Raw genomic sequence first — 25,224 nt, 5'->3', positions numbered from 1 at the left:
CTTATAGTTAACAACTGGTACTATTATTTACGGACCTGAAGGTTACAGAGTCTCTACGTTGGGCCACACAGAAAGACTTGAATGACCTTCACCAAATGATCTGAACTTCAACTTCCTCATCTGTAAAAATGGATTACCGATATAATACTACAACATGGAGAAAACTTGAAGACATTATTAAATGAAATAGGCCAGACACAAAGGTCAAACATTACATAATTCCACTTATATGAGGTTCCTAGAGCAGTCAAATGCATAGGGACAGAAGGCAGAAGGCTTGTTGCCAGGGGTGGAGGAGGGGACGGGGAGTGAGGGTTTAACGGGCACAGAGTCTCAGTTTGGGACGGTGAGAAAGGCCTGGAGAGGGCTGGTGGGGAGGCTACACAGCAAAGTGAGGGTACATAATGCCACTGCACTGCACACTTAAAAATGGCTACGACGGTAAATTTTGTTATGTATTAACAATAAAGAAAAATTTGAGGACAGGTGACCCAAATAACCTAATTGACTACAACTACAGTTGAAAGTTGGGAACTCCCATTTATAAAAACAGACCAACAAAAACAGCAAGAGTGAAGCCCCACCAGGTCACTGACATGCGTGTGGCAGGATGGCTGCGAGCATGGGGAGTGGTTGGTTTCCGTCCTCCCCAGATGGCGCATCTCCTTCATTCATTAACTCAGCAACTAAGCTGGTCTGCAGTTCATGCAAGTCATTCTTTAAGACTCCCTTGCTCATAACACTATAACAGGGTTTGACTAAATTTGAAACATTCTTTTCAACTATTCTATTATTTTCCCAGCCACTCTCTTACCTTTCTAAAAACTTTGAAGTATCATGTCTCATTTTGCACAGATTTTTGAAGCTCTGTGCTTTCTGGTTGTGTAAAAAAATTTGGAAGAAATTTTATTTTTTTCCCTGGCTTAGTGAGCCAAGCCAAAGTCAACAGAGCTGACTTTAACTCTGTGCTGCCCCACAGCACGCCGACACTTTGGTGGATGAGTCAGGTTACAACAGAAGATTTGTGGTAGGTGAAGTGTTACATTTTCCAACTCAGTCAATTGATCAGCAATTATTTATTCTGTGCTGAGGTAGACTTTGTGGGGGATGCAAAACAGGGATATGATTTGCTTGATCGATACATAAATATTCATGAAGCGGCTGCTCTGTGCACAACACAGCGGCAGCGTGAGGGGGAAGCAGTATCCCAAAATAACACAAAGAAGGATTAGGGGAGATTGTCACCTATTTGGGGGTTAAGGCATAGATACATGAAAAGATAGCTAACAGGACAAAGCTACTAATGCTAAATATTAAACAGATTATAAAAACTGTAAATAACTTATCAGTCAAAAAAGACTGGTAAGGGAGATGAGTGTAGTTCTAGATCTTAAAGTGTGAGAGGGTTTTGGCAGGTGAAGGGCATGTGGTACATTCGAGCTGGCAAAGTGCCGTAAGTGGTGCTGGTGGGGGTGGGGGCATTCAGTGTAGGTTTTTTCTCTCCCATTTCAACAAAGAGTTGCTGAGTGTATGTTCTAGAAATGGTCCAGTGAAGGGCTGTCCAAGGGATGTGTGATTGGCTGGAGAGGGTTGTGTACGATTACATCAGGAAATCAGCTCTTGTCATGGTGGGTACAGGAGAGACCAAGACAGTCTCCCAGATGTGCCAACTGAATGGGGGCTGGGAGTATAAGACATAAATTTGGCGCTTGGATAAGTGCTAAAAGGGGAAGGTCACTTCTTCAAAGGCCCAGACAGACTCGTGAGGCTGAAGGTGAGGTCAGTAGTTCAGAGTGGCTGCCGTGGGTGTCTAGAGAACAGCACACAGAGATGGTGGGCAGGCGGCTGTGGGGTGGGGTGGGCTCACAGAGGAGGGCCTTATATACCTGGTTCTAAGAAACCTCAACCGGAAATCCATCATTAGGCAATCATCTAAAACAACTGAGTCTAGGAAGCTTCACTGCACCTAGAAGCTACCCCTCAGTTAACCTCAAATCTCATTCCTATCAAAATAATAGAGGGCTATAGAAATATGAAGGTGCAAATTCTGGTACTAAAACCACCAAGCCAAGGAGTCTGCTATATCTGTCCTCAACCTCATTACTCATGAGTAGAATTACCCATGACTGGGTTATGTCATATAGCTGTTATTTCTCTAGTGAGTAAGGGATAGAATAGACTAGTTAAAGAATGACTCAGTGTCTAGTTAATTATGAAGGAATTACATATTATTAGAGACAAATTTTATATTACCAATGATATCATTATTTTGCAAATGCTTTTGAGGAGGAACTCACTGGGTCTAATTAACAGCACTATCTCTTGACAAAGAGAAAGAGAGAGAATGAGGGACTTGGCTGGCAGGATGAGTTTCCCGTATCTATAACATTCCAGGCTGGAATACTGCAGTGATATCTTGATTAAGTATTCACCATACAAGCAACATGTTTTATGGGTCCAAAATGAGGGGCCCTAAGGATTTTCTGGTCCATGCTTGAGCTAACATGAGGAAACCGCATTGACAGAAACTTGTCCCAGAACCTTGTGCAACTCATATATGAAAACAACTTTCAAAGTCTAAATATTGATAAAATTAAAGAAAGCTCTGGGCTTTGCCATCACATAGTCTTTGTATATATTTGAAGATACTATGTTTATAAAAACAGTAGCGACAATAAGGAAAATTAACAGTTTTAAGTTATGCAGCTTCCAGAGCACTGTACCCACATGATCTCACTTGTTACACTTCACGTGGCAATCCTGAGAGGCAGACATTGTCACCTCCTCTGGCAGAGTAGGGCATAGGCACAGAAAAATAAAGTGACTTAGAGAAGGCCACAGGTAGGCTATGGCCTGGCTGGGACTTCATGTGCTTCCTTTTCACTAACCTGCTCATCCTGTTGTCCTAGGTACACTCTGATCAGCTTATTAAAGTCCACTGCAATCACTTTTAATTGCTTTTAAACAAGGATATCACAGTAAACAATTATTATTTACCAATTGAATTACAGGGTGTTTTTAGAAATATCACTATGGCTTTAGCACAAAAAAGAAAAAAAAATTCATTAGTAAATATTACTTAGTAGATAACATAGGAAGTATGAATAAAGCAAAGGTGTAAGAAGGAAGAAAAAGTACTTTTAAGGGAAGAATTGTGTATTAAATGCTAGGCACTGGACTGTATCTCATTGTATCCTCAGCATTAGTAGAAAACAAAAAAAAGCCAGAATAAGAAAAAAAAAATATAAAGGTTGGTGAAGACAAAGTTATACCTGGAAAACACAGAACACAGATCTTAGGTTGTGAGTTGGACTAGTGGAGTTAGAAACTTAACTTAGAACTTGCAAACAAAGGAGAAAGAAAACCCGATCAATTCTGTGGTTTGCATTGTCTGAGAGGAGAAAAAGGCCATAGTTCTTAAGCAAAGGAGATATAGTATTTTATAAGAATGTTATGTCTGCTTATATCTGCCAAATATAATATTTTAAAAGAAAATTCTCATGTGGGACTTCATACAGGGAACTTTAGATTAATAATGGCTATGAATTATGGGTCATGTATGATGTCACTGAGGTGCCAAACTAAATCTGCATGCGTATCTCATTTAATTCCTACTGGAATCTTGTCATAATGGGATGTCTGGTATTATGCAGGTGAGAAAACTATAGCTCAGAGAGGTTAAAAGCGACTTGCCAGGTCACTCAAGTAGCAAGTTACAGAGATGGGATTCCAACTTCGGTGTCCAACTGCCTCCAAAGCTCTGCTTTCAAACCTGCGCTGGAGATACTGTCTGATAATAGTGACCATATCACTCAACCATATTGCTATGTCAAGGCAGTAGTGGATTTAATAAGGCTGTTCCCTTGATGAAACCTGATGGAATAGCCCTAACATGTACTTTCATGAGAAAACAATTTCATTTGGGGCCAGTGGGATGGGCAGGCTCAAGTACACCGCTCCTTTGGTGGTCTGGCTATCGTTGTTACTTGGATAAATCTGTTGATCTCTCTAGTTCTCAATAAAACGGAAGTGATGTTATTTTATCTTAACTAGTTCCTGTAAGGAAAAAACTGAAGTCATGTGAGTAAAGCATTGCCAGCGACTTGGAAGAAAGGGCCAATAAAATAAAAGTCAGATTCAATAAACCATTTCAAATATTATTGAATTGCACTGGTCCATTTTCAAACTCAGTGAAAAGAAGTGTTCTCTTTTTGGTATTTTCCTACTTAAAAACAAATATCATTGTTTGTAGCTTCACGGGCCAAGCAACAGTGCTAGAGCATAAGGACTTGTTATAACTGGGGCTCTTCAGCTCTCAACTGAACTGCTCTTTTAAAAACAAGGTACATTTAAGAAAAAAAAAAAAAAAACAAATATCAAATTTACATTTCTGGTGTACTGGAAAAATAATCAACTTTCTGAAGTTAAATCCTGTCCATTATAAATGCTTAGGCAAGACTCAATAAGGCTGCCCATTAATTAATTGTAAAGGCAAAGTGTCAACATACCTCAGTCATTGGATTGAGGGACAATGTAATATACTGTCATGCCTTGAAGAAACTACCAGTGTGGTCCAACATCTTTAGACCCCCTTACTTCATGCTAAATTTTTTTTACTGAGTAAAGGAAGGGCTGCAGAGTCGGGCATAGTGTGTGCTTTGGACAGACTGCTGGAAGGGGTGATCAAAGAGAATGTCTGTCTCTGTCCCTTCTACAACCTGTCCCATGTATGACAGTTAGCTCAAAATAAGAGAGTAGTGAGCTAAGTATGTTCCAGAATGATGGCAGAATAACATAAACTGAAGATCCTGCTGTTACATACACCCAGATGTGAATTACATATAAGAACATGGGCTTTAAAAAAAATAAGAAGATAGTTGAGTAGATAATATGAAAGCAAGGGGAAACCTCAGGTACAAAAAATAAAGAAAACATTGCAATGGTGAATGTCTAATGCTTCAGCTACCTACAGTAAGAAGCAACATCAGTTGCTGTAAACTAGTGTTTAGATTTTAACATTTACATGAGAACAGAAGATAAAGGTTTTGGTCCACATGAAACAAAAAGTTGGAACTGAGATTCCTGCACAAAACTGGTATCCTAAAGGGCTGCATCCTTGATGTAACGGTAGATACATATATACTAGATAATAATATATACACATGTCACAGAGAGAAGAAAAGGAATCTTATCTCTGCCTGATTCTAAGAACATTGAAAAGGAGTCTACCCTGAGAATCAAAATCCCAGGTCTGTGTTGCAAGTGGATTTGGGATCCAAATGTACAGTACATCAGACCCTTAAAATGAGAAATCATTGGTCCTGGAAAATCATTGCTAGCCCTAGGATACCTAGGACACCTGGCAGAAGAAATTCAGAACAGTCTTGGAGAGAAGGCTGGCCACATGGGATCATTCCAGGAAAGACACTGTTGGGAAATGTCCTGCCTGGCTTCAGGGACTGTAGCCTTGCCAACAAGTGAGAGGACCCCAAGGCAGGCGCTGAGCAAGGAGGCCTGGGGAAAACAGGCCACTAAGGAGACAAAACCTGTCCCCCTGGCAGGGGTGCAGCCCTGCCTCCCTCACATCCTTGCTTGGCCCCGGAGGATGGCTGGTTAGTCAATGACAGGTAAGATCCCTCGATGGCAGGGGCAACCTAAGACAGGCACGGTCACATAGGAACCATCAGGGAAGGACCTGGGGGACACGAAGAAGGGGCAAAAGACCCTCACCCCTCGACTTAGTCATGGCCAGAGTCCTCATTCTATCTGAAAGAAGTCTCCTTATTTCTTGGCTGCTCTGCTCTAACCACCTGGCTCAGGCTTGAGACAATACTAGTGGCAGGTACAGCCCTGATCTGGATCCGGTGGTTCCTGAGGGCAATTAGGCCTGGAAAAGGAATGCATTAAGTCCTATGAAACCTACTTTGCTAAGAGTGCCCTCCAGTTAATGTGTGCTGGTGTTTGGAGTTCCAGTATAGGATGAGTTTATTTTCCCAGGTTTTAGAGCTGAATAGGTATCACCCTGTCTACCAGACCCTGACCTGAGGCAAATCTCTGTGTTCTTTCAATTGTTATCTATGATCTCTATCTGTTCTATGTAAATATAGCCTTTGAGTATTGATTGATGAGCTTTGCATGAACTCTGTATATCCCTGCGCTTATTGTTCTCAACAAAAGCCACTTCAAGAGAAGGGCTTGGGGCATTCTCCACTGGAGGGAATCACCACCCCCTCTGCTGACAGGCAAATTGTGTCTGGTATAGTTTATTTCTTCATCTGCAGTAGCCTGGGGAGTCTCTGCTAGACGGAGCTCCCCCTTCAAGACACCAGTGAATAACCTTATGGTCAAAAATCACAGAACACATGAGGAAAGAATCCATTATATGCTAGAGGTATTAGATATAAAAGACAGAGGAATTAATACACCAAGAATTTCAGATGCAAGAATAATCTAAAAAGTGTTAAAATGATTAAATATTAATTTAAACATGTAAACATGTTTAAAATACTTAAAGACATAAAAGAACCATGTAAAATAACAATATAAAAAAAGGACAGGTCTGCAAAAGACCCACCTAAAAAAAGTATAGAAATAAAAATACAGTATAATTTGAAAATGAATGGAATGGTTACACAACAGATTAGACATAGCTGAGTGGAGAATTATTACTCTGGAAGGCAGATCTAAGGACAGATCTGTTTAGAATACAGTAGACAGAAATACAGAAATGGAAAATATGAGAGAGGGTAAGAAACATAGGATATAGTATGAGTACCAGAAGAAGAATATAGAAGAACTAAGAGAAGCAATAACTGAAAATATAATGGCAGACAAATTTCCAGAATTAATGAAATCCTCAGACTTGGGGAGACGTAATAAATTCTGATTGAGATAAAAGAAAAAAAAAGTCTGCACTAGACACATTGTCATAAAACTGCAGGATACCTAAGACAAATAGATGACCTTGAAAACTACTAGAAAGGAAAAATAGATATCCCCAGATTTACTTAAAAAGTAAAGTCAGCCTGAAGCTGCATTTTGGGATATTGATTTTAAGCTGTTTATTAAGAAACAAAGGACTCAGAACCTTTGATTCCTCCCCTCTTCCTACCCAAAATGTTCAAAGAGAGAAAAGCCTGCTTCAGGAAGGAGAACTTAGGATGCTGCCTCAGCCTAATTTGAATTAAGTACAGTAGTACAAGAGGGCTTCAGGCAGGCACCTATTGGCTGGATACCCTCTGTGTCCCGGAGTTTCCAAGTTACCTTGGGGGCTTTTCCTGTCATGGGTGTTCTGCTCTTCCTCAACTACATGTAAATTGCCCACCCTCACTTCTGAAATCTAATACCCCGTCCCCCTCCTCATTTTTTCTTTCATCCCAAGTGTCTTATGTACCAAATACTGCCTCACTGTCTTTGGGAATTTTCATGGATTTATCATGTCCATGTGAATTCCCTATGTTCATGTATTAAACTCTGATTTTATCCTGTTAAATAAAAATATGTGTCCCCAGGTTTACTTAAAAAGAAACAAAAAGAAACAAGAGCATTAATATTAACTGAAAACTTACTGGGTCCTGGTGCATAGCACTGTATGCCCTCCTACCACTCTCCCTTGTCTGTGAGCACCTTCAAGTGCACCGCTGATGGCTAAGCAGGTCCCCCGTTAGCACGACCATGTCCTGGTTCACTCTAGTTTATTAAAACTATAGGGAAGTGGCTGGTGAGTCAGTCTGTGCAACACTGTGCTGATTATACTTGATTGAAGATATATCTTGGTTGGTTTTGATTTTTAAATCGCTATCTGCAGTTACCTCTGGCCAAAGGAAAAATCAAAATAGAACAGAGAGGAGACAGATCTACTGTTCATTTTTCAACAGATAGGACAAAGCCACAAACCTTGTGTACATGTTAACATGAGGAGATGGTGGGTGGCAAAAGAAAGATCTGGATTACTGATGGCTAGAGTTAATCCATTTTTACAATGGATTTTTTTTTAAACCTCATTCACCTTAGCTTCTAGGTAGATACAGGTCTATCCCTGTGGCAAAAGCAGAAACTCACAAAACATAGGCAAGTGTCCAAGGAGCAAAGCTGCAGAGGGATCTAATATCTAGTTGGCAAATACTAAGCAGAGCTCTACATCTGGTATAGAGGGGTAGGCATATATTCTGCTCCCTCAAGAAAAATGCCAAAGAGGGCACACTTTCTCTTTGTTATCAACTGAATAAATTGATGTTCAGAGTAGGATCCCTCTGGCCTTCTTTTTTCAGTGTTTGTGGAAGTGACTTTGATTCATAATGTTTCCATACAACACATGTTCTCTCTTTCTCCCTGTCTCTCTGTCTTCCTTTCCCTCCTTCTGCCTCAATGCCCTCAAATCAAGATTGAAGGGACTTTTAGGTGCTGAGTTCCTACTTTGTTTTGGGTACTTTCATTAAACTACCTTACATACTTCTTAAAACTCTCTTACATAGTATTATTCCCATGGTAGCAATAAGAAAACTGAGAGCCAGAGGGTGACTTGTCCACTTCACCTGCTCTGCTAGCTGGCGTGGAGCCTGCAAGGACCTCTCCAGGGCCCCCCACTACCTGCCTCCTAGGATGTGGCTGTAAGTGAGAGATGTGAGGAGCACGTGGAAGGAGGAGCATGGGGAGTGTCAGGAGGTTTGGGTTCCTGTTATGTTAGCCTCCTCCTAACCTCCTGGGGAATCGTGAGCAGGCACCCAGCATCGTTTAGGTAGACTAGGTGTTTGCCTAGATCTGACTCCTCCATTCTGTGAGTCTCCAAATGCTTCCACGTCAATCACAGGTAAAGACAGATGAAAAGCTGGGACCCGGGGGAAGCATGTTTCTAACTCACCATGGCACTCAACGTCTGTTCTGTTCCACCCTGGCTATGATAATTGCTGATTACAAGCAGATCATGGGCTGGGAGTTCCGGCTGTTTGCAGTGTCTGAAGGCAGACTTTACTAGAGCTGTTCTGAGTAAGTAGCTACAAAGCTGCTAATTGAATTCGGCAAGTTGCTGAGTCACTGTCGGGTAAGATCAAGTTGCTGGCACAGATGATGAGGCCCATCCTGTCAGCAGCTGAGAAGATGTTCTTTGTGATTAAAAAGAACAGGAATGTGCAAAGATATGCCCTGGATTAACTTTCACAATTTAAGATGGGTAATTAAAATCTAACAAACCACAATTAGAAAGCTTCCACCACAACCTTATTTTGCCATTTGTCTTTTAATTAAATACGTCCCACAATTTAGCTTTCACTACAGAGTTCTGATGGGAGTGGGGGAGAATCACAGAGCTGCCAGAGCCCTTATGTATTGGTTATGACACCTTCTTGGAGAAGGAGGGTAGAGAGAAGATGCTGAAGTGTTTCCTATAAATCACTGAGCTTTCCCTTTTCGAGATTTTCGCACATCACAGCAGAGATATTAAGCGAGCCCAGCCTTTCCAAAACCTACCTCTAGGCACATGAGGGGTGCAGGAGCACTCTGCAAAGGGGAGCCAGAGGAGAGCTGGTGGTGGGATTTTTCTTTTTTCCTCAGTGTTGATAGGGTGATAGTGGGAGAAATGTACCATTATGCCATAAAAAAGAAATATCTGATGGGGCACTCTGGCACAGATGGAGAGGAAGAAATAATTATTCCATGGAAAAAATTCAGAGTTCCTTTTTGTGATACCAATAGCTTATCACAAATGAGCAGTAACTTAGTGCTTGGCAGGTCCAAGGTCTCTGTGTAGAATCAGTGCCATGGAACAAGGAAGGATATGGGGAGGGAAGATCCAGGGGGTACAAACTCTTTTCCTGAGCACAGCCTGGGCACTGCTCCAGGCCAGCTCAGTCTTCCACCAGGCTCAGCCCTGGAGCCAGGAACAGATGAGGGAGAAGCATCTCTTCAGCTGCCTTGCTCTTTGGAGTTGAGTGTGGGAGAGAGATTCTTCTTTAGAAGCTTCAGAAGGACCGTGATGGAATCAGACTTACTGACTCTCTTTTAGAGGATTTCTTACTAGAATGAATGCTGGTGAGGCAGAGTTGAAGGCAGTTCACATACTGGATCATTAGGTTTGCTTTGCTCAATAGAAAAATTTGCCAGTTTCTTGCTTGAAACTGCTGCATTTTTATTATGTATAGACCATCAAGTGTCTAGGACAGCGGCACCTGATCCCCAGGCTGGGAGATGCCATTTGCCTAGTAAACTAGAGACTGGAAAGCCCAGGTCTCTTGGCCTGAGTCACTTCATTGGCTACTGTTGGCTTTCCACTCTAGACTTACACACCAAGGAGGTTCAGCTTCTACGGTATCTTGAAATAGTATACACCATGGAGGGAGGGCACTTTATGAAGAGTTATATTTCCAAATACCATTTATAAGACAGTGAGTTTGTATCCAGAATGCATGTCCAATCCAGAAGCAACATTGCTTGTGGTGTTAGATATCCAGCCTGGCCTCTTAAAATCTGCCTAACTTACAGTGTTTATGAAGTTTACCCTAGTATGGAAAAATAAAGCAAAAAGTTCTAGGTTGAGTTAATAGGGTGTCTAGCAAAGCAATAACCAAATGGTGAAGACTTTAGAAATCTTTTAGGAATGGGTTGACCAAAGGAAACGCTTAGAGATGAGTTGGAAAGTTGAAAGAGAGCTTCATAATAGTCATCTTTTAAATGCTCCATGGCAGAAATAAGAAGTCACCAAGAAACCTTTTCAATTTCCTGCCACCAAATCTAAAACTGCACAGCACCCACACCAGTCCTTTCTCTTTCTGTCCCACCCTTCTCCTGCTGCAGGCAAACTCAGCGTGGAGATGTGCACTCCTCTACGGGCCCGTGGCCATCAGTGATGCTCTCTCTCTGCATGTCCGCAATCCTTCTCTCTCTGGGGCCTCCCACTCCTATTTAGACAAACCTAGGCCTAGTGCATCTTAAAGAAACTTTAAGAAATTCTCTTTTGACTGGGCCACATCTCTTGTTACTGTTTTATCTCTTGCCTGTCTTTCACAGCCAAACTTCTGAAAATGTCTCCCTGCTCCATGCCCTCCTGCCCCAATCACTTTCTGGTCCACCTCAATCTTGTCTGATCAAGAGGACAAGTAGGGGCGTAAGTCCAGCTGACACTGTGCTTACCATGTGCCGGGCTGGGTCCGCATCCCAGGAGAAAGAGGGATGACTGGCCACCAACTCCTAGGGGCTGCTGAGAATGCTCTTCTTCTCAATCCCTACATGTACCCTCTCCCACCCAACCTTCCATTTCACTAATTCCCACTCATTCCTCAGGTTTCTGCTTGGGGTCTCATTAGCAACAATGACACTCCCCAGCACAGGGGAAGGGGCCTGCCCTGCAGTCTGCCGTAGCAGCACCTAGGTTATCGCTTTGAAATGAGGAGGGTAAATCAATCTCTCTATGGCCTTTTTTGCTTCCTAAACTCCAACTATGCCAGAAGGAAGAAGTTGGCATGTTGGTAATGAAGCTTGAAGAGAAAACACCTTTCACAGGGGCCTTCAGCTCACAGTGCTTAGCACATGGCCTAAGGGCAAGGCAGAGCATGACAGAGGCCCAGTTTCAACAAGGAAACCAAGAGCAGGAGGCACGAGCAGAGGACCCTTGCTGGCCTTCACCCTCACCAATAGCTCTCTGTCCTGGCTCCCCGTGTCTGGTCCTCTCTCCTCCACCAATTTATCCCTATCACAGCCCCTGTGATCTTTCAAAAATATAAATCTCACAATGTCACGGCCCTCTTCACAGTGTTAAATTAGCCTGCCTCTGCCCCTGTGATGAAGATAAAGAAGTCCCTGCAGGCCCCGCCCGGCCCACTTCTTCACTCTTCTTACCCGCCCCTTGCTCTTGCATTTGGGGTCACACAGCTTTCTTGTTTGGTTTCCCCTCAAGGCATGCTCCCGGGCTGCCTGCTGCCTGGGACGCTCCCTTCAGAGGAGGGATTAGTCTGAAGGGCAGCTAAAGTGGGGCTTGGCCCTCTTGGGGCTCCCCATTCTGCAGCGGCCTTTGATCTGGATGTATGCCCATTCACAAGGTAGGACGCGGAGCTGATTTCAGAGAAGGTAAGTTAGTAAGTCCCTCTGTGCCTATAAATTGAGCAATGTCCTCCCACTTTACCTTATCAATAACAAAACTGTATTTTGATCTTCACCTGTCTGATTACTGTATCTACTCAATTATATCTGAATTCTGTGAAGAAGAGGGATGCCATTTTTCAGTCCTTCTCAAAACACAAGCAAAATCTGTTATTGCTTCCACGCTGACCACATGTAAATTAAAAAGCCAAATAGTCAGGATCCACAATGCTGACCCATAGATGAATTTGCATTTGCTGAATGGGTGAATGAAAAGTATACAGTACTGGCAGGCAAGGCTGAACTAGCTTATTTCTGGGCTGCTGTTCCATGCTCTGCAAATGACTAGCAGTGCGTCTTGCAGTAAGTTACTCAACCTCTCTGAACTTGGTCACATTATTAAGACAAAATGATGTGTGGCATGCAAAGAACTCAGCAACTTGTCTGGTACACAACAATAAGCAAGGCCCTTTTTATGATCAGTTTTACCCTTACCCCTGATTCCTGCCAGTGCCCATGATGATAGGTGCAAGACCCCCGCCTGGCCCTCACCATTCCTGGTGAGGAAAAGGCTCCAGTTCTTACAGCACATTAGCCATGAGGACTGTGATTCCCAAAGCTCTGAAGATTATTTTCTCTTTATGTTTTCTGTATTTAAGCTGGTTGTGCCTTTTGTTCTAAAAGTATCACCCTTTATACTCAAAATGAGTCCCTGAAACACATTCCTTTTTTCCTTTTGCTCAAAACAGGAGGTGTCATTTTCTCCCTTGGTCAACTATGAAAAAAAAAAAAAAAAAAGGCTCCTGGATGTCAACAGTACAGGTTCGAGGGGGAGAAGGCCAAAGCTCTGGGAGAACAGACTCCTGCTCCCACACTAGGAATGAGGATGGGCAGGGTGGGTGGAAGGTAGGAAGGGTGAGGGAGGCAGAGAGCGGTTGTAATGGGAGTTTTCTTGGGGTGGGGATGAAGATAGCGGAGGGGCAGATTTTGAATGAAACTATTTGTTAAAGCCATTTCAGATAAACTCTTGATCTTAAGAAATGGTTCAGGGTAAAGCACAGAACAGTAAAAAAGAAATGAGCTTAGAATCAGAGAAAATGGAGTCTTTAGGTAAAGATTTTAAGAACAATCTATCTCTAAATTTGATAACTAAGACTGGCATCTTAGGAATCTAAAATGGGATAATAACCCTAAGTATTTTAGTAATTGATGAGGAAAAATTATTTAGCAACAAAGTAAAGGCTGACAGGTGACTATAGGCTAACTCTGTCCTTTTAACTCTCAAGCCTCATTGTAGGGGACACTAGTGTGGCCTCTCTAGCACCCATTCTATTGTCCCACACTGGTCCAGCCTCTGAGATGGTCGCCAACAATCCCTGCAGCCTGCATTTGTCGCTGCGTAATTCCTTTCCCCATCACACCCAAGTTGGCCTGTGTGACTAACAGAGTGTGGCAGCCACTATAGTGTGTCACTGACTTTCATGCCCCACATCTAAACTACAAGCAAATCCTATGGGCTCTAGCTTCAAAACATACCTACCACCTGACCACCACCTCCATCACTACCATCTAAACCACCATCCTCTCTTATCTGAATTACTGCAACAGCCTAACTCATCTCCTTGCTTCCACCTTTTCCTCTTTAGAGTAGCCAAAATAATGTTCTCAAAACCTAAGTCACATCATATCACCTCTGCTCAGAACCTTCTAAAATCTGCCCAAGTCATTCAGAATAGAAGCCTCTGCTTTCAATGGCCTACTAGGCTGTGTGGCCCAGGCCCCGCCTGTTACTTGATTTAATGTCCTACAACCCTCATCACTCACACTACTCCAACTGTGGCGGCCCCTCTTGGTTGGTGCCCGCTGCCCCACTGGCTCCTCAAACGGGAGGCCTGCTCCTCCTCCCTTAGAACCGACCTCACCTCCCTGCTTTTTTTCCCAGAGCACTTATCACAATCTAAAAATACTGCACATATTATTCATTTTATTATCCATCTCTCCCCACTAGAATGTAAGGTGTATGTGGACAGTGCATTCTCTTTCATTATGTTCGCTGTTGTAGTCTCTGAGACTGGAAAATAGCAAGAGATCAATACATACAGGCATATCTGGGAGACATAAAGTAAATAGTGCAATAAAGCAAGTCTCACAAATTTTTGTTTCCTAGTGACTGTAAAAGTTATGTTTATATTGTAGTTTATTAAGTGTGAACTAGCATTATGTCTAAAACAATGTACATACCCTAATTAAAAAATACTTTAGCCCTGAATGGTGTTGGTTGGGAGTCATCCCACAAAGCGAAAGGTCAGCGGTTTCATTCCCCATCAGGGCACCTGCCTGTGTTGCAGGTTCAGTCCCCAGTTGGGGCACTTAAGATAGGCAACTGATCAATGTTCTCTTTCACATCAATGTTTCTCTTCCCTGCCTTCCCCTCTGTCTAAAGTTGAATCAATAAAATCTGTTAAAAAATACTTATTGCTAAAAAATGCTAACCATCATCTGGGCCTGTTGGAAAAATGGCGTCAATTGACTTGCTCAACACATGGTTGCCACAAACCTTCAATTTATAAAAAATGCAGTATCTGCCAAGTAGAATGAAGCAAAGCACAATAAAACAAGGTCTGCCTGTATTAGCAGATACTGATATTGATTAGTATGAAATGACAGGCACTGTGTCAGGCACTGAGGGGACAAGGATGAGTAAGACCTGGCCCTGCCCAGAGGACACCTCCCTACACCAGCTGTTTGGCCAGCTTCCTCTGCCCAAGCCATCAGTCTCATCAGGCAAATCTGGCTGCTGCCCTGAGGCTGGGCCACTACTCACTGAAGCCTCAGGTCTGAGTAGGTGCTATGTGCAAAGGACTTTGATTTGAAAAAATTAATAGCACTCTTCTACCCTCCTTGGCTGGGGGACTCTGAATGGCAGGAGTTCAGTGACAAGGGACACAAGAAAGCCACTATCTGGATTATACAGGATGAGCAACAGAAGGTGTACAGTTGTTTGTATGGAAGATAATACAATAATTAATAAGTAATAATACAAGGATAAACTGTGTGTTTCCTGGACTCACAACGGTAAACCTACTTTTGCCCTACCTTGTACTCAATGTGCAAATCAATATACTGCAAGCAGACAAGAACCTGCCACTGTCAAACACATAAATTAGGTACCATTGGTATGGAGGAAGTGTGTGTGTGCATGCGTGTGCGCACACATGTCACCTTCCACCCACTATCTAAGGGCTGCTGCCTTTGTTCCCAAGGTGGGCTCAGACTTCTCCTAGAAGAAAGCCTGCTGGGTTTGGGCTGGTCTCATCAGTGTAAAAAGATAATTATCGGCTGGCTGTCTGGGAATGCAAGGTATCGAATAGATTACTTTAGTAATTAAAATAAGAAAGGAGTCATCAGGGCTGGAAGATATTTTCCTCTTTTTAATTGAAGACTCTAAATAGGGGTTAACATATGAATTGGAGAGGATAGTCCTGATTAATCCGTCTTATAATTAGAGGGCACGCCAGTTGGAGGCATGTCTCCTCATTATAGGCTTTTGGGGTTCCTTTCAATGAGAGCTTTCCCTGCTGCTCTCCTCTGACTCTGTACCAGGGTCAGAGGGCTCACTTTGGTGTAAGAGGTAGCTGTAAAGGCCCATTGATTTATTTATTCTCTTATTTGTAGCAATAGACCTTCTGTGCTTTCTTCAAACAGACCTTTTTATTCTATTGTCTTTGAGAAGAGGCAATAAAGACTCAATTACAAGAGATTTACACAAACAGAAATTGGTATTTATCTATGCGGCATATCTGCTGAAAAGCAAAAAGAGCGTTAAACCACAGGCGTACACAATGAAATGTGTTTACTTCAGATCATCCGCCACGAATGTGAGTGCGCCTACTCTCAGTGGAATGACTCTACCCTCCTGGGCAGAGGGAAAAGGAGCAACGGGGAGGCCATGGGCCGAGACAGTTACTACTTCTTCCCAAGAACTCTGGAAACCACTTCATCACTTTGGGTTTCCAGGAAATCTCTTTAGAAGCCATTTTTCCTGAGAATTTGGCACCATAAGAGCCAGAAAGGAGAACAGGGCTAATAATAACTTTATTGCTGCTAGAGCCCTAATTCAGAAACTCAGTTTTATTTTTTAATGGCTCTTTTCTAGGGTACCATTTTACAGGTATATTTGTGGATGTTAATTACGGTACGAATGTTATCGACTATGGCGTGGACACCATTACTTTTCCTAAAGAGTGCCAAATGCTACAAATAAAGTTCACTGCATGATTAGGCTGGGGAGAAGGACTGAGATGACATATCTATTTCCTTTGCCATCAATATTTAATTGCCAAATCCAAATAGATCTTGACTGGGGTATTCTTGATGATTATTCATTATACTATATATTTATGTCTTATGCACTTTTCTGCATGTGTGTTGTATTTGGCAATAAAAATGTAAAGCAGTTTAATGTGCTGCCTACCAAGAGCTTTCTGTGCCTATGGCCTCACAGCACTTCCTATGCTAAAATCTCAGGACTTCCCTGGGGCTCTGAGGGGCTGCAGAAATCATGGAGCACTAGCCCTGGGCCCTGGCCTTGATTCACTTTGGTTCAAAGGCAGAGAAATTGTGGGCTTCCTACTGCCCTCTAGAAAAATGAGAGCCCTTCCTGATGGGAATAAGAGGAAACCACAGCAGGAGAGCACTGGCTCAGGAATCCGGTAGAACTGGGTTTGCATCCTAGCCCTGCTACTTCCTCGTCCTGGTCCTGTGACCTAAGTTACGTAACCCCCAAAGCCTCTGCTTCCACATCTATAAAGAAGTACTCTAATACCACCAATCTCAGAGAATTGCTGTAACGGGTAAATTGCTAACATACTGATTCAGTCAGGATGGTGATGGCTATGAATAACAGAACTCCCAATTGGAACAGGCTCAAATTGTTCAGAAATTTGTTGGATCACATGTTTTGTTCAGAACAGGGCACGTGAGAGTCCTATCCCCATAACAGGGCTCTGGCTTGGTTTCTCGGCCTTGGTTTCTCAGCCCTTTTCAGCTCTCCTATCCTATATATGCCAGCTTCACCCTCAGACTTATGACAACATGTCCAGACTTCTCATTCACCCAGGAGAGCAGCCTCCCTGAGTTTGTCCCTTAAGAATGAAGAAGCCCACAGATATCTCACACCGCCCCCTCACAAATCACTGGTCCACACTGGGTTATCACCCGTTCCTCCGCCAGTCCCCATTGCAGGGGAAGTAACCTGCACTGATTGGCTTAGAGCTGGGTGGGAGAAATGAAGTGACCGCCACTGGCTGAGATCGGCTAGGGGCCTCCCCAGTGCTGGGGTCATTGCCCTGGACTGAAGGGCTGCCATATAATTTGTAAGGTGGGAAAATGTTGAGGAGAAATGCATTGTATTACACAAACATAAAATGTTCCTAGCATGGAACTAGCTCTTAATGAATGAAAACAATTACTGCAGTAGTTGTGTCAATATCAGACATTTATTAAATTCCTGTTGATAAAACAAGTTTGCTTTTTACTTCCTCAAAGGAGGCTGAAACAGTTGAATTTAAACTGAGCAGGTTTTCAATGAATATGCTTCCTCAGCCTCCATTCAGCCCCTCTTCCAACTCCTCCAGACCATGGTCCCTACCAACAATGATCTCCCTTATGAAGCCACCCTAATAAGAAAGTATATTCAGTGCAAGTGTGAGCCTTCAACAGCAGCATTAGAAACATGGTTTTCTTTTAAGCTGGGCTTGTTACTGATCGAATGCTACCATAAAACTTTCATAAGGTTATTACAGAGCATGGCTTTCCCCTTCTAATATTCAAGTTGTTTGTACAGCTGCAAGGTGACAACAAAACTAGGAGCATTGATTAAGTGCTTCTGTAGATCAATACAAATACTGTACCTTTCAGCCACTGTAAGAGAGGTAACGCAGGGCCTTGGCCTCATCTGTTGCCCTCCAGAGCTTACGGTTAACATCCCTACCAGTGGGACTGCTACTGTGGATTTCAGTCTCAGGGTTGGGCAGACAAAAGAAGGTCTCCATGGTTTACAACGTGACTGATCAGTTTAAAAGATTAAAGTTACCAATCTAAGTCTGTCCCATCCAGGGAATTTTAGAGATGAGAAAAGTCGAAGTTTCAAAAGGGAGTGTAAGTTGCCATTTAATAAAATACTGGAATCTCTAAAGGTTCTCAACAGGGCTGAATTATAGCCTGGAGAATTCTCAAAGCTCAAATAACTAGACATAGCCTAAATTGATGATGTTACTAATCTACTTGGGAATATGAAAAAAAATATATATATATATGTATTTTCCCATCCCTATTCCCACACAAACACACATGTACCTGTAGACAGCTCACTGGCTATCAGGCAGAAGCATAATTTCTCGTAGAGGTATTGTGAGCCCATTTCTCAGCACAGCAGTGGGTTTCCGATTCTTTCCTTCTATATCAAAGACTATGACTTTTTTTTCCTGCTTACAGAAACCCCTATGGAATAGGAAGTTTACCTGTTTAGAATAGTATTACCATGTTCCTTTTCCTTATTTTCAGTACTTCCTTCAGACACTCAAAAAGCCTGAGGCAAGTAAGGAAAGCCAAGCGGTGGTGGGGGTTGTGGGAGGGCAGGAAAAAGCAACCAGCCGACCAAACAAGCCAGAAAATGCAACAAATCAAAACAACAAAAGGAAAATTCCGCCAGATAAAAAGTAAGATCGAACTTTGTACAGGCAAAATAAATAAATAAATAAATAAATAAATAAATCTCCCAATTTTTCTAAAGGCTTTCCACCAGCAAAGTTCAAGTTAATGCTTAGAAGGTACTACATATAATAGGGAATAATGAAATATACTTCATAGAAAACACCTACTAGAATTTTTGACATTGTCATCCTGCTCCCCATCCTCATCCCTTAGACTAATTGACTTGGTTCTTCTGTAGAAACTATGCTTAGAATTAAAGACTAAGAAAGTTGGGAAGAGTAGCAATATAGGAAGAAGGGGAAAAATAAGAATTAGGATGATGATTAAAAGCAAAATTGTGGAAGGGTAAAAACCTGTATCCCAAGTTGCACCTGAGGGAAATGAGGCTCCAGCAAACTCCCTGTGAGCCCCACTGCAGGCTCAATGGTAACAAATTATAAAGGGAGATTTGGGAACAAGCAAACCTGGAGTTTCATGCACACTCTGGGAAGAAAACCTGGCTCCAAGATACTCATTAATCTTAGAACTGAAAGAGTCAGGTCTGTCTTTCTCCAGGTCAAATCTACATAGAAACTTTCCATCTAAAGCAGAATTTTAAAAAATGGTGGCCAAGGCTGAGCTCAAACACAGATACCTAGCAAACATCCTAGGAGGCTGTTGACCGTGGAGGCATCTATAATGAAAGAGAGGTTGCTCAGTGGAGCCAGGCCAGAAAGCTGTTCTTTGGGTCTGGCTGTCACTGGGTAGCCAGGGTAGTTGTAAAGTAATAGCCCGAAGGTGAAGTGCGGGTGCATGAGGGAGTGGGGCCGCTGACGACACCAGCTGGATGGCATCAGCTAAAGCACAGTTAAGGAACCTGTGCACCCCAGCGATCCCGGGGAACTGCCCGCAGTGGCTGTCATTCTAATCGTACGTATATTGTTGAAGAATCAACAGGAAACTTGGGAACAGAAGAAGCAGAACCTGTAAAACAGTGGGGAAAGAGTCGATATCACAGCCAAAGCTGCTGGGCCACAAGTCCTCTCATTATAGTGTCCACATGTGCAGTCTGCCTGCAGGGGTGGGCTAGTGTACCGAGAGAGTGGGAAGCACAAAAGTCGAAGATGGGAATATGGTCTTATGTGGTTAAACTCTTCCTCTTCAAACTAAAAGTAAACTTTCGTCATATGAGTGAGGAATGAGTGCATAGAGGCTCTTGGGCTGCTTTTAAGGGTATGCATAAAGGCTGGTGTGAACAGGAAGGCAGCCGCTTCCTGAGTAGCCCAGACGCCCTGCTGTGGTGCCCTGGGATGACCAGGTTGCAAAGTGTGATAGTAAGAAGCTAGTCCATTTTATTTTCAGTGAATCCAGCAGGTTGTTGCACATATGCTGCCTCAGTGAGGCTCCCAGTAAGGAGAATATGGCATGCAGGGCAGCGCGCACAGACGTTCAGTTTGTCCAATGGAACCCGTGAATAAAATGCAACATACACCCTGGAGCGTCAGTCTTCAGTAGCACTGCTCCCCACAGGTTACAGACTAAGGAGTTGTTTCCCCTTTATTTTCCCAGATCATTTTTCTATCTGCTTATTAAGGGTAAAAAGCAAGTCTCCAAGAGAGTTTCCTTGTTCAGGTAAAGTGTGGCGGTGCTGCTGTTTCTTACTGCAGGTGGGAGGCAAGGTCCTGGATAGCACCTGGAAATGTGGGTTGCTGTGGTCCCAGGACAATCCCGGTGGCAGCAGTGGGGTGGGGGCAGGGGTTGTCAGTATCCTCAGTGTGGCTGCTTAAACCAAAGGCAAGTGATAGGGAATAAAGGAGAAAGAAAGATTTTTAAAAATTTTTTAATGCTTTGCTTCATACCAGAGTCACTAATTTTTAAGGGTATAGACCAACTACTTGGTACTTCATTTTTGTTAGAGGCAACCCTGGCACAGGCTTCTGCTTCCACGGACTTAAGAAATCTCCATCACTTACTTCACTGGGAAAAACAGAAATGGCCTCCCAGGCCCCAGGTGTTTGGAAACCACCGAGGCAGGCCCTCACACCATGAACCTCCCTGAAATTCTTCGCCCTCAGTTTTTTTATTTTTAAGGAAAAGCTTTAAACTTTCACATGTGTGTTTTATCAAGCCTTAGATGAAAAGATTTCAAAGGGCCCTAGCCCACAACTCAGGGAGATCTCAAGTCTTCTAGTGCCACCACCAGATACGTGTTCTCTACCAGTACACAGGGGCAGATGCCGGTGTACGTAGGGGCTGCCTGCTTTTCACTTCCGACTAAAATAAGTTGGTGATAATAGCAAGGACTCTGGGTTCCTTCAAACCTTAGTTCAAGTCCTGGTTTTGCTATTTGACCTTGGGGAGTTAGTGATTTTTTTCTAAGCCTCAGTTGCCTCACCTGTAATATAGGGTCAGTAACAGTGTCTTATATTGTAGAGTTGTTGAGAGGGTTAAATAAAATAATGCACATAATGCATCTATCAGAGTGGCTGGGGCATCAGAGGTCACAAGAACAGAGAGACCCTGGGCTAGATCTAGCTCACTTCCTTTGTCCTGGCTCTAAAATGTCATGTGAACACATGGCAGCATGGGGAGCCTCCCGTTTGACCCACCATCTGGGTAGGGAAGTCACCCCCTGCCCTCCTGGATCTGAAGCAAGGATTATAGAAGAACACCTACAAGGGAGATCCTTTTTGATTAATACTTTGGAGTTCTGCTACAAGACAGGAAGTGATGGATATTAGCCCGAGAAACACGTGTCTGTCTTGTAGATGTTTCATACCAAGCAAGTCCCATCTCTTACACACAAGCTCTCAGGGATTCTGAGAGCCTAAGGCCATGATTCTTCCTCCTAAATACTTTTTAATTTACTCAAAATGTAAAAAGTAACCCTTTGGTTTTAAGTGTTGCCTCCAAGGGAGGGATCAAATAATACGCCAAGGTCCCAATTTTGCCAAAGTTGGAAATGACTGAGTTAGAAGTTAGGGTTCTTGTTGCTTTAATACATACAACAACTTTGCAAGGATCTCTGAGGCATTATGCTGAATGAAGAAAGCCATCCTCAAAAGGCCACATACTGTATGACTCCATTTAAAATGACAAAACTATAGAGATGGAAAACAGATTAGTGGTTACAGGAGGCTGGGGTGGTAGTGGGGGAAGATGAGCAGGTGGGACTATAAAGGAGGGTGGTTCCGTATCAGATGGCGGCAGTAGTCACACGGGCCTACTCACGCCCACCCACACCCTCTGCTTTGCCTCTCAGGGAGCTATCATACAATTACCATTCAAGCAACAGTCCGGTGTTAACGTCTTTAGAATTGGAAAGTACTGAGCTGGAGGTTATTTTTTTGTTTTTGTTTTGGTTGCTTTTTGTGGGTGGGGTGGGGTGAGGCCATCTTTCCTCATCTAATATCAAGGCATTACAGCAGTTTACAGTAGTTTAAAAACCAAACCAAACCAAACCAAACCAAACCAAACCAAACCAAACCGAAGCAAACCACTGCAGAGACAGAAACCACTCAATCCAACCCACCACCTGGTATGCTAGCATTCTGCCAGTTCCATGGAGACCAGATTGAAGGAGATCATCAATAGGATCCGCAGATGAAAATATGTTTCAGCATCATACACACCATGTCCCCCTGCCCCGAGCTTTCCCCAAGGCTGATGTTCAAGACTGTGCAGCAAGCACAACCACCCCTGTGGCTGTGGCCGACATCTGTTCTGTCAGTGCCAGGCTGTACTCGTTAAATATTTTGAATATGAGTCCTAGGTCTTATAAGACTTTATTTTGTATTCTAGAGAATGAAAAATCAAAACAAAACAAATGCACACCTCTTTGATGAAAGTTTTATACTTTCAGGAGTCTTGAAACTTGCAAAAAATTTTTTTCTAAATGTAGGGTCTGTGATAAGTGTTTTTGAATTTACTGTGGGAAAGAAATCTGTGACTAGCTTCGTGACTTGTAACTAACTCTTCTTGCTGTTACCATATGGTGTTTCCTTTAATAAAAAACATTTTGCAGAAATAATGATAAAAATTACTTTAAGCTTTTATAAAAGTTAGATGTTTCTGGCAATAAAAACACTCCTTATAATTATGTGTTTTTGTATCTGGTAAACAGGAAGCAACTCTGCTGTCCTTTCATTTTACTTCTAAATAAAAATAAATGATGCACTATGCTGTCATTCATCCTTAGACAGTTCCTGAATATCCTATTCATTGACTTCTTAGAGTGCAGAAATGTACATTCAAGGACCCTGTTCTATTGATGTATCCTTTAGGGTCCCATTTCCTTTGACTATCTGAAACAGAACGATATATTTTATCTCTTCAGAGCTCTGAGCCACACTGTGTGTCAGTTCTGATGAGGTCAGCTACATGCAACAAAAAAAGCTGACCTGGCTTAAACACAGTAAAGAACTTGAGGCGTGCAGACCCAAGCAGCTGTCAATGACAGCTCACGGGATCTGGACCCTTTCTTCTTTCTGTTCCACTGTCCTTAGCAAGCAGGTGCTGTCTTCATGTGTATTTCCTCTTGGTTGCAACATGGATGCTCCGTCTCCCAGACTCACTTCAGCATTGCAGACAGATAGATGGAAGAAGGGTTTAATGGTAAAAGGCAAAAAGCTTGCAGGAAACCTCATCCAGAAATTTCGGCTATTTTTCAGCCAGAACTGGGTTACACAGTCACTTCTAACCCAGGGGGAAGAGAGTTATGGATGAGGGTTAGGTCAGCTAACCAGTGCCATCTGATATTCACACTATTGCGCAAAGGGAGGAGGGGGCTTGCCTTCTCATAAGATCTTATTTTTGAATTGGATTCTATTTCTTGTTTCCCCCACTATCTTTTAAATCCCTCTGAGTGGTTTTAAATGATTATAGAAGTTGTTTGGGTTTTGGGTTGCTCAATTTTACCTTTATAAGAGTTAACTGTATGATCTTCCTTTGTGTAAGCTTGACTGTGTTGCTAAGCTATGGTATGAAGTCTGATTTCATTTCCTCCCATCAACTCATAGGGCAAAGCAGAAGTAGAGAAAGTTAAAATCAATGCCTGTACCCAAAATTATCTGGTGTAGTGTGGAGGGAGGGTAGAACCTCATGTACTAACGGAAATTGTAGGGACAGAAAAGAGATGAGTGAGATGGAATGCAAATTATTCTATGTTACAGATGTGGAAGCAGTAAATTGGTTTGCTATATATTTAACCATCAGTCTTAAATGACTCTCCCCTCTGGATTGAAAATGGAGTGTTCTATACCTATGATGGTTTCAAATTTAAAAGAGCTGAGTTCATGTTGGTCTGCATTTAAGGTTCTGTAGCCATCTCTGTAATACATAGTGAAGGGTACATATGGTAAAAAGAAAAAAAATCCCTTGAGGTTGAACTGGAAATATGTTTCTTGCTTTTGTTGCAAAACTAACATTATCAGTTGGGCTTTCTGCATTTTGCCATAATCTGCAAAATAACCAGGTGACATGTCTTGGAATAAGGCTGCTTCTTAAAGACTGCTGACTTTATTGTGATGCTCATTTTAGAAGCAACAGTTGTGAGGAGGAGAAGCATAATCTATAGATAGCTAGAGTGTGCTATGCTACGGATAGATAGTTATCTACCTATCTATCTATCTATCTATCCATCCCCTTTATCTATGGAGAGATTCTCCAGGTTCTAATTATTTATCCTCATTTTGTGTCGATTTTGTGAGCATAATATAAATACCTGGCACAAAGTGTTACTATGATAATTAAATGAGATCACTTAAATGCCAGCACCTGGCATTTAAAGTATTATCTGGCCATATTAAGTTTTATATAAGTGTTCATTGCTCTAATTATCAGGTTTTTTGTTGTTGTGATCATTATCATCACAATCACCTCCTTGCTGCCCCTTTAAAGGGAGGGATTCTGATGGGGGGAGGGGGTGTCAAGTTCCAGGACACAACCTGAAGGGATGAGGCTGCACTCACAGAGCATGGCTCTCCCTGATGCCCTTCCTGCTTTGGTCTCAGTGCAAAGAAGATAAGAAACCCAAGGTCTGCTTCCAACTTCCAAGTACTTAAAGTCCTAAAGACCAGCTTTTTTTCCTGCCTGTCCTGACTCTTCGTATCTCTTGTCCTCCAGGGTAGGACCCTGAGATCTGGTTTGGGGGGTGAAAGATTTCCTAGGCCTCTAAGATAGGCCTCTTGCTCCATCCCTGTTTTCCAGCATTCCAAGAAGAATGATGTCAGACTGTATTTCCCATTGCTCATAATGTTCAAATCTGCCTCCAGAATTTGCGAGGAAGTGATGGCCACTGTCCATCTCTTTGATAATCCCAAATCCCTTGGCTATATCCGTTTAGCCTTTTTGAATCCCATAATTATTTTTAACAACAACAACAAGTGATTATAATAGCTGGTATTTCTTGTGGATTTACTATGCACTTAGATATTTATATATCAATTCATTTAATTCTCAAAA

At 42.5% G+C, this 25,224-nt stretch overlaps 1 protein-coding gene and 1 non-coding gene across 6 annotated transcripts in view; one reads left to right on the top strand and one right to left on the bottom strand.

Annotated features, from left to right (window-relative positions):
- The window catches only part of FARS2 (phenylalanyl-tRNA synthetase 2, mitochondrial), a 529,812-nt gene that overhangs the window by 8,076 nt on the left and 496,512 nt on the right, over positions 1-25,224 (bottom strand). The window lies entirely within an intron of this gene.
- Positions 4,213-4,351, top strand: LOC129085834 (small nucleolar RNA SNORA50). The gene has a single exon (XR_008530768.1). It is a non-coding gene; the product is annotated as a small nucleolar RNA SNORA50 (small nucleolar RNA).

This window comes from Pteronotus mesoamericanus, unplaced genomic scaffold, assembly GCF_021234165.1.
Source record: "Pteronotus mesoamericanus isolate MK-2021 breed Mesoamerican mustached bat unplaced genomic scaffold, CSHL_Meso_final scaffold_31, whole genome shotgun sequence".
Taxonomy (NCBI): Eukaryota; Metazoa; Chordata; class Mammalia; order Chiroptera; family Mormoopidae; genus Pteronotus; species Pteronotus mesoamericanus.
Note: the sequence above shows the minus strand (reverse complement) of the source record. Positions and strands in the feature narration are given on the sequence as shown.